This window comes from Bombus impatiens, unplaced genomic scaffold, assembly GCF_000188095.3.
Source record: "Bombus impatiens unplaced genomic scaffold, BIMP_2.2 scf_0930, whole genome shotgun sequence".
Classification (NCBI taxonomy): Eukaryota; Metazoa; Arthropoda; class Insecta; order Hymenoptera; family Apidae; genus Bombus; species Bombus impatiens.
This window is the reverse complement of record NT_177349.1, coordinates 258,205-266,854: the sequence shown is the minus strand read 5'-3', so window position 1 is coordinate 266,854 and position 8,650 is coordinate 258,205.

Genomic DNA, 8,650 nt, shown 5'->3' with positions numbered 1-8,650 from the left:
AGGAAACGAACATCGGAAACTAGTGCGCCGAAATTTCTTATTCTCCCTTCTTCTCTGCACTCGAAACGATTAGAAGGAAGCAACACGTGCCAGACTCTCGCCTTTCAAAGGGAAGAGAAGATTCCACAAGTCGGCTGTCGCCGTGTTTCAGCCATTACGATCGGGCTCCAAGGACGCCTTCTTCGGTTATCGCGATCGCGGAGACTAGAACGGCGATATTAATTCGCGATTCCATTTAATTTTCTCGAGGCGGGCCCACCGCAGCGAGAGATCCCGTCATCGCCAATCAATATGCTAACGAGCGATTCCGTGGCTCGGAACGGGGTGAGACAGAACCGACGAGGTGGGGGTGACTTGGAATAACAGAGAGAAGAAGAACGAACAGAAGGAAGAGAGAGTCTGATCGGTAATCGAAGTGGACTCGCCATTGGGGAACCTTCCACCTTCCTCTTCTTAGTATCTCTTTTGAATGTGCGCCGGCCAATTAAAATAATTAGCGACGAAACGAACGAGACCGGGTTCACCGTGCGATTATAGATACAGATACAGCAAGGGAAAGAGATCGATGGGCGGATAGAGACGAGGGGGAAAAAGAGATGAAACGAGACGGTGGTCGAGCCCTGAGAATGGGAAAGGGAAAACGATGAAACGCGTTATTTACCGTGGATCTGATTTAATAACCGCTCGAGCGGAGTGTGTAGTTCGTTACGACGAGTGCAGAGGAAAGGCGACGCGACGGCACGCGCGGATCTTAATGAAAATCGCGTCGTTCTGCGTGGAGGCAGCTCGCTGATGAATGCTGGCAGCTTGTCGCGACGATCGTCCCTCGTTGCATGAATCTTCGTTCCGTTCCCGCGGATCCATTCCCAGACCAATCGCATGGTCTTCTTTTTCTTCTTCTTTTAGGTAAATTCTACATGGATATGTACCGTTGTAAACCGATGAAACGTTTTAAACTAGAAATTGCGGAGCTTCGAAGATAACGTTATGAAATAACATACGGGGACACGTAAGTTAAGATTTAAAATCGATGAAAGGTTCGTGAACAGGAGCTTTATAGATTCGGTGAAGAGATAAATTATGGGGATAAAAGTTGAAGCGTTCTTTTGAAAGAGAATCGGCGATAGTTTCCAGCCAAGGTAGAGTTTTTTAAAACCGCAACTGGTCGGGAAGATCTCGGGACAGTGCCACGGAAGAAAGAAACGGGAGACGGATCACCATTATTAGTGGGCACGCCGGAGCAGTTTCATTTTCGTTATTACCGGGCAATTTTACAGTAGTAAAGTGAAATTAAACAGAAACGTGTTATTTGGACGGTCCTGACGGGCGCGCCGGGTACCGATCGCCCTAGGCGATCATACATAATCCTTTAATATTTCCTAGCAGCGTACGGTAGAAATGCTGAAAACCTGTGTGACTCGAAAATCCTAATATACTCCTAATGTTTTAAATAAACAATTCTTGTCCTGCTTTCAAAATCATAGCTTTACTTACTTTCGTTAGAAATCGAACGAACGAACAACGTTTTTCATTCTTTTCTTTTAACTAAACATTTGAAGCTTCGATGTGGGTTTATTTCAGCTACATCTGTAGATGGGTTAAGCTAGAGTCTCCCACGAGAAAGGTAGAGAAAGGTTAGCTATGCAATCATCATTCCCATACTGGAGTTAAAATTTTATACTTTCTAAGTTTCTGAATAATTTCAATCTTTATGAGTCGTGAAGTTTGCATTATGTATAAAATTTGTATTTTCATTTTCAGAATTGCATTTGCATTATAAATTATTTATGCCAACATGAGTAAGAGAGGCCGACAAATTACAGCAATTAGTTAATTGCAACGATAAATTCTCTAGTCACGTTATTATGAGTACCATAGCAATTGGTTCTTATTATAACAGTGTTGCAACTATGTTTTTTCTTTAATGATTTCGTAGAGATTATTCTAAAATCACGAAACAGTAGCAATATGAACGTTCGTAATCATTACTACTTTAAAATAAATCGTTACTACTTAATAACTCATAAAAGACCATAATTACGCCACGGGTCGGAAATTCTCTGTAATTCACCATTCTTCAACAAACAAATCCCTTACTCCTAAAAACTATGGTCGGTCGTGCATCAAAATTTCGCTGTCGGCGATCAACGTCTCGCATCGATACCTTCAGCAAGATGGAGAGTCAGCGGACTGGTTCGATTACAAAGCGTTACAGGTGTACAGAAGCGATTCTCCGGCGAACGGATCCCGTACATATTTCACTATCATCGTCCAGTTACCGGCGGTGTCTCTGCTGCGCACACGGCGTAGCGGCCCTCCCCTGTATCTCGTCCAATCTCTTCGCGCAAACGTCTCAACTGGCGGCAGGCATAAATCTTAGTTCAGCCTCGGAGGAGCCAGTGTGCCTAAGAAGCAACGTGAACGACAACGACGACGACAACGCACAGCCAGTGCCACAAGACGAAGAAGAAGAAGAGACAGAAGAAGAGGACGAAAATAAAACACGAGAAGAAAAAGAAGAAGAGGAAAAGACGCTAAAAGAAACAAAGAAGCGACAGGCATGGAATTCGCATGAACGAACCACCAGCAGTAGCTGAATCGACGAGGAAAACAATCGACGATCACGTGCCTGACGGAAGACAATCTTTGCTTCGGAAGTTCGTTTCGACGCGACCAATGCGAACCTAAGCGGCGAAACAAAGCACGAGCTCCGCCTACGTGCTCATCCTTTTCTTCGTTGTTGCTGTTGCTCCTGGCGTTGTTGCTGTTGCATCGCTGCCTCCTGGACAGCCACCACCCGTTGTTTTCGTTCCCTTCCAGCGTATCCTTTCTCTTACTACACGTCGATGAAGAGAACGGGGTCCCCTCGTTTCGCTAGCATTCGGGACCCTGTTCCTTCGCTCTTCCCTACCCCGCCTCAACCTCGTGTCAATTAATGTCCCTCCGTATGCAACATCGAGCGGCTACCTTCGCCGCATCGTGTCGCTTCCTTCTTCCAGTCGCCTCTCCCTTTGCCCCTTTTCCCTCGTTGCTACGGATTGATCGATGGCCGCGGTGGCCGCGATGAATTGGGCCCATTCGCCGCCGTATTTTTCGGCGGCCTCTTCCACTCCGCTCCCTACACACCCGACTCGTCGATGAAGGTTGTCCAAAGCGACGAGCTGGCGACCGAACTTCCACCATCTCGCACTCCACTTCATCGAGCGAACGATGCCTTGATAACTGTCAGTCGTTTCGCGTACAGCCTCGATGTCTCTACTTTGATAGATACTTCGGTCGATAATATTTATACCAACGATTAATTTTTTTGATACCAGGTGACAAATAATCGTTGAAAAATAATATCGGTAACACCGTGTTGTTATTTATGTGCAGAACAATATCGTCGTTACTTTTAGGAAGATATAATTCTCATTTTATCCTGGCGACTCTTGCCTAATTAATAGGATACTTTCGAATATCTGTCGATATTACTTAATTAAATTTACCGAAGATGCACATAATGGAAAGAACGCTTCCGACAATAGCTGTCAGGAAACTTTCCAACTAGAAATTCTTCAGCTTTCAGTCATCCTCGGAAGCAATATCTTTTAAAAACATTTCCTTTATCCTCGTTATACTTGCTCCTCAAGAACACTAATCTATCTCTCAATAACTCGACTCGTCTTCATCTCTGTTGATTACGCGAAAGCAAACGATTGAGAACCAATGAAAAGAGAAGAATCGAGGAGAGTCGAGTGTCCGACCGGGCGTCTCAGAACGGTACGCCTTCGCGGGTAAACCGGGCTAATGAGGCAGTTTGGCTGCGTCAGGGAAGCCGGTTATATTTTTCTTTGACGCATCGAGCGCTTGTCCGACTGTCCGTCCATCCATCCGTCCGAGAGAGGCTTCGTGGCTTCAGCCTCTCTTTCTCTCGTGCTGTGAAGCCGCACGAAGACGAAGAAGGCGGACAACGTGGTGGAGCGTAGCGAGCTGGAGATTGACGTGGCACGCTGTCCCGCTTGACAAGAATGTGACAAGAACCAAACTGACTTCGCTGTCCCGCTCGTTTCGAGCACCGACGTAGGCGGCGGCCGTGGCGAAATTGCTCGTTCTTCTTATTCCCCCGGCGCCCATCGAAAAAAAGGGTAACACGGTGTGCGCCTCAGCCTGGCCACGGTATCCAGCGCCACGAATTATTCGCACGATCTTCGCAACGATCTCACCGAGAAATCCCTCCTGTGTCGCCGAGTTTCATTTCCAGGATTCGATAATCTTGCAGACACTGACATACGGTTTCGATTATAATCTTGAGATAATCAGCTTGTGAACATGAAGAACACGAGCTTGAATTCTTCGCAAGATTTATCAGCATTTTAATGTTCTAATCTGAGTTGTTGAATATAGAAAAATGTACAGGGTGTCTGTGATATGTAATAAAAGAAATATATTTTGCGATAAGGACAAATTTAATGTAGCTCTGTACGATGCAAATGGGTTAATTGTTAAGTGGGTTAAAAATGGAGAAAATGTCAAGAGTAAAGTACTTGTGATATTTAGAAGGTAAAATAAATTTCTGTCCAAGTTTAACTTTTTCGTACGACTGTCAGTGTTTTACATTAAGGATAGGTAAAAGAGGTAGAAAAAATCCACTAACATACTGAAATAAAAGAATCTACGTGCTTCTAAAGATTTTAAACACGTTACCTGTTTAGAAAATGTACCTACTTGATCCGCTTTTTCAATTTCTTCGATTTATTACCAACAAGTATCGATGACACGCGAAGTACGAAGCTACGAAACAAATTTACATAATAAGATAGTATCTCTCGTGTAAGTTTATCAGGAAACACGATATTAACATCGGGTTATTCAAACTACTGACGTATTGGAACACCTAAAAGCCTCCGTCTCTGAAACACGTATGTATCTAGCCACTTGAAATAGACAGAAAGAGAACTTAAAAACTATTTTATCTACAACGGTTCTCCGAAGAAAGAGCACGTTAATCTATCACGCGACGAGTCCATTGATCTCCATTTCGCATAACCGAAGAGTTATACCACCGCGAGTATAACTGTGAAAGGTGCCCAGAGAGCAAGAGACGTGGGCAGAGAAAATGGTCCTTGTCAGCGGCGAAAAACCATGTCGTTCGAGTGGTAACGCGTATTGTGACCACCTGGAGTGCCGCGTTGCGTCGATCGTTTCGCCGGTTTTTCTCGGTTATTAAGAAACCATCAATCTTGTCGGGCGATTGGATCGAGCGGCGTCGCGCCACGGGGTTCTGGTCGTGTTCCTCCTTCGTTCGTTGACCTTTCCTTCGCGGCGTTATGCTTACACGTACCAGGAACACCGTCGGAAGCTCGACGATTCGCTCTTTCGCGCTTTATCTTCGCCACCAGAGCCAGTTTTCGGTCTCGTTCCACCATCTCCTCGCCCCTTCGACAGAGAAAACGACTCGACCATCGGATCTCTGACTTTTTTTTCTTCCCTCTTTCTCTTCGTCTTGATCTTCTGCTTCCTTTTTACTGACTGGGTCTTCATCCGATCGACGAGACCGATCCGATCACCAAAGACCGGTTAATCATTCGAGGGGGCAACGTTATGGCTTGTAAGCGAGGCTGACAGATCGACAACGGAACCGTAACGTCATCATTGTGGCCGGCTTTTTGTCTCCTGTGTAAACATCCGCTTCCACCGTGTCCTGTTCGAGGATCAACCGGGATACTTGGTGGATCACTGGACAGGAGGTGAACGATGTTCGAGCTGGAACCGCTAGGAACCTCGATCTTGATGATCGTCGAGGGCTTGTCAAAAGGAGCAAGGATTAGGTCGGAAGATTGGAGGGTGTGGAGACTTCTTGCGTTACGAAAAATCTTTTAAATATGTCGTCTCGAATTAAGTATATTGCGTTCATTGAAATATAGCTGTGTGACCGAAGGAATAAAAATAACGCGTATTTATCATATTACTCAAATAAAATTGAGATATATGTAATTTTGTATGCTATACTGGATTAGCCGCGTAGTAGTGACATACATATATGAGTATGAGTGTGTGTGGGAGTATATGTGTGCGCAGCGTCTCGTAGAACAGAAGAATGCAACTGTTCCGTACTCATGGTGGTAAAAAAGATGGTGAGACAAAAAGAATGCTGAGACACGTGCAATGTGTATCTACGAATATCTTGTAAATCACATATTAAATAAATATGAAACTATTTTAATATCGTTTCTAATGTGTGTAATGTGAGTGTTATACATATATTTCGGCTACTAAGATCCACAATTCTCAACAAAAATAACTAGCGTTGTAGCGTAATAAATTGTACCGTAACGTGTAAAAAGAAGTTTTCCTTGTACGAATGAAAATATTGCATGTTACATTGATGTAGAACTTAAAGCAAGAACTTAAAGCAAAGAACTTAAAGCAAGAACAGACCGAATGACCAAAAATGTCATTTCCCTCTCATTAAGTATCCAACGAAGTTTATCTAAACGAATTATAAGTATCGCAGCATACCAGGAAGATCATTTTCTAAATGTCACAGTGCCTAGAGCAGGAAAAGGAACATCGATTGGTCGTTCACCATGGAAGTCATAGATCGCACATGCTGTTAGTCGTAAGTCAACAATTCGCCAAGGAATTACATAAAAGATTATCGATAATAACGTCGTTTATAGCGGCACGTATACGCGCATCAGACGTATCAAGGGAATTTCACCGGAGACGTTTAGCGAACGAGCTACGTGACGGGAATCCATCATCCAAATCGGGCCTTGTTCCAACCAGGGGTCCCAAACAGATCGAAAAAAACAATCCCTACCGTTTCGTTTCTATCTCTTTCTCTTTTTGTCTGTGCGTGTCCGTACGTTTCCCTTTCCTTACGCGTGTTGCGTGAACGGGTATACGCGTGCACCAACAACGGGTGTCACTTCCAGTCGTGTCAGCTGTCAAACGTAGAACTTGTAGCATGAAATTAATCGATCTACGCTTAGATAACGTCACACCATGCAGAATCCCGGTTTCACCAGGAATTACGTTATTCTCAACGATTGGTGTGAACGTTACACCAATTTTCCTTCTTGGACACCTATGATCCAATGAATTAATCATATAAACACCTGAGAGATCGACATATAGATACGAATACACGAAGTGAGATTTCTTGTACGACGTTTATTTGGAATACGTTCTCCGATGACGAAGCACTATTGCATGTCATTTGCGCTTATTCAATTCACCGTTATCGCACGATCTTATTAGAGAATCCTCTTGTTCAAGTTCTACCTGATACATGCGGTGCATATATGCAATAATATGACAATTCGTTAAAATATCAAATGCAATTGCGCAGTTTTGCACCGTTTTCATGCTTTCCAATATCTCGTATATCATCCGATCCCTACTACGTAGAAAGTAAACATAGTATCACAGAATTAGCTCTTATTATATCTCAAAAATGCATCTAGATAAATCACTTACTTCTCTAATTAAGAAAAGTATAAATCTACAATGAAAACATTCGATTGTAATTATTAAGACGTTTACATGCTGATCAATTAGATTCGAGTATATTAAATTTCAAACCATCTAGCGTTATATATTTTTATACAACTACAAAAATTTAATACTATGAAGGTGAAATGTTAAATGAAAAAACCATCATTGAAAAGTAACAGTATATAATACTCTTTGTAATATAACGTAATATAATATAACGTGATACATTATAACGTGATACAATATAACGTAATATAACATAACGTTATTTAATATAACGTTATATAATATAACGTAATATATAATAACGTAATTGAATATAATGTTCTGTATTATAACGTAATATAATATAACGTTGTATATTATAACGTTATTTAACATAACGTAGTATAATATAACGCAATAGAATATAACGTAATATAACGTGATATATTATAACCTGATACATTATAACGATATATAATATAACGTAATATAACGTCGTATATTATAACGTTATTTAATATAATGTAGTATAATATAACGCAATATAATATAATGTAATATAATATAACGTGATATATTATAACGTAATACAATATAACGTAATACAACATAACGTAATACAACATAACGTAATACAATATAACGTAATACTTAATATAAAATACTCTCTGCAACCACTCTATATATAATTATAACTGTTCCTAAGTAAGCATTATCATTCATTTTATCAAAAATGCTCTCACGTTTTTACTAATAGTAAAAGAGAAAATGTAAAATGCACCACTTTGACGAGTTTGACGAGTTCCATCGTTGACCAAACACAAGAAGAAGAACCTACAGCGCCTAGCAGAAGCTTTCCACTGTGGCCGCGAGAGGATGGTACGCGTGACGGGAATCCATCATCCCCGACGGTCCCAAAATCGCATCTTGGTCCCCTGACGGGCGCGCCACGGACCCCGAGAGTGTCAGTTTCACGATGCACGATTCCTGTCTTACACAAGGCGGCTGTCAGTTCGAGTCATGTCAAACGTCAAACGACTTTCTCTGTCTCTCCAGCAGCTCGAGCTACTGTCGTTCGGCCCCTGGATTCCATTCATGGACCACGCCACGAAATTTCACCGGGGACCGCGCAAAAAAAGGGTCGAATACAGGCCTGCAACGCCGGACGAACCGATCTCGGCTC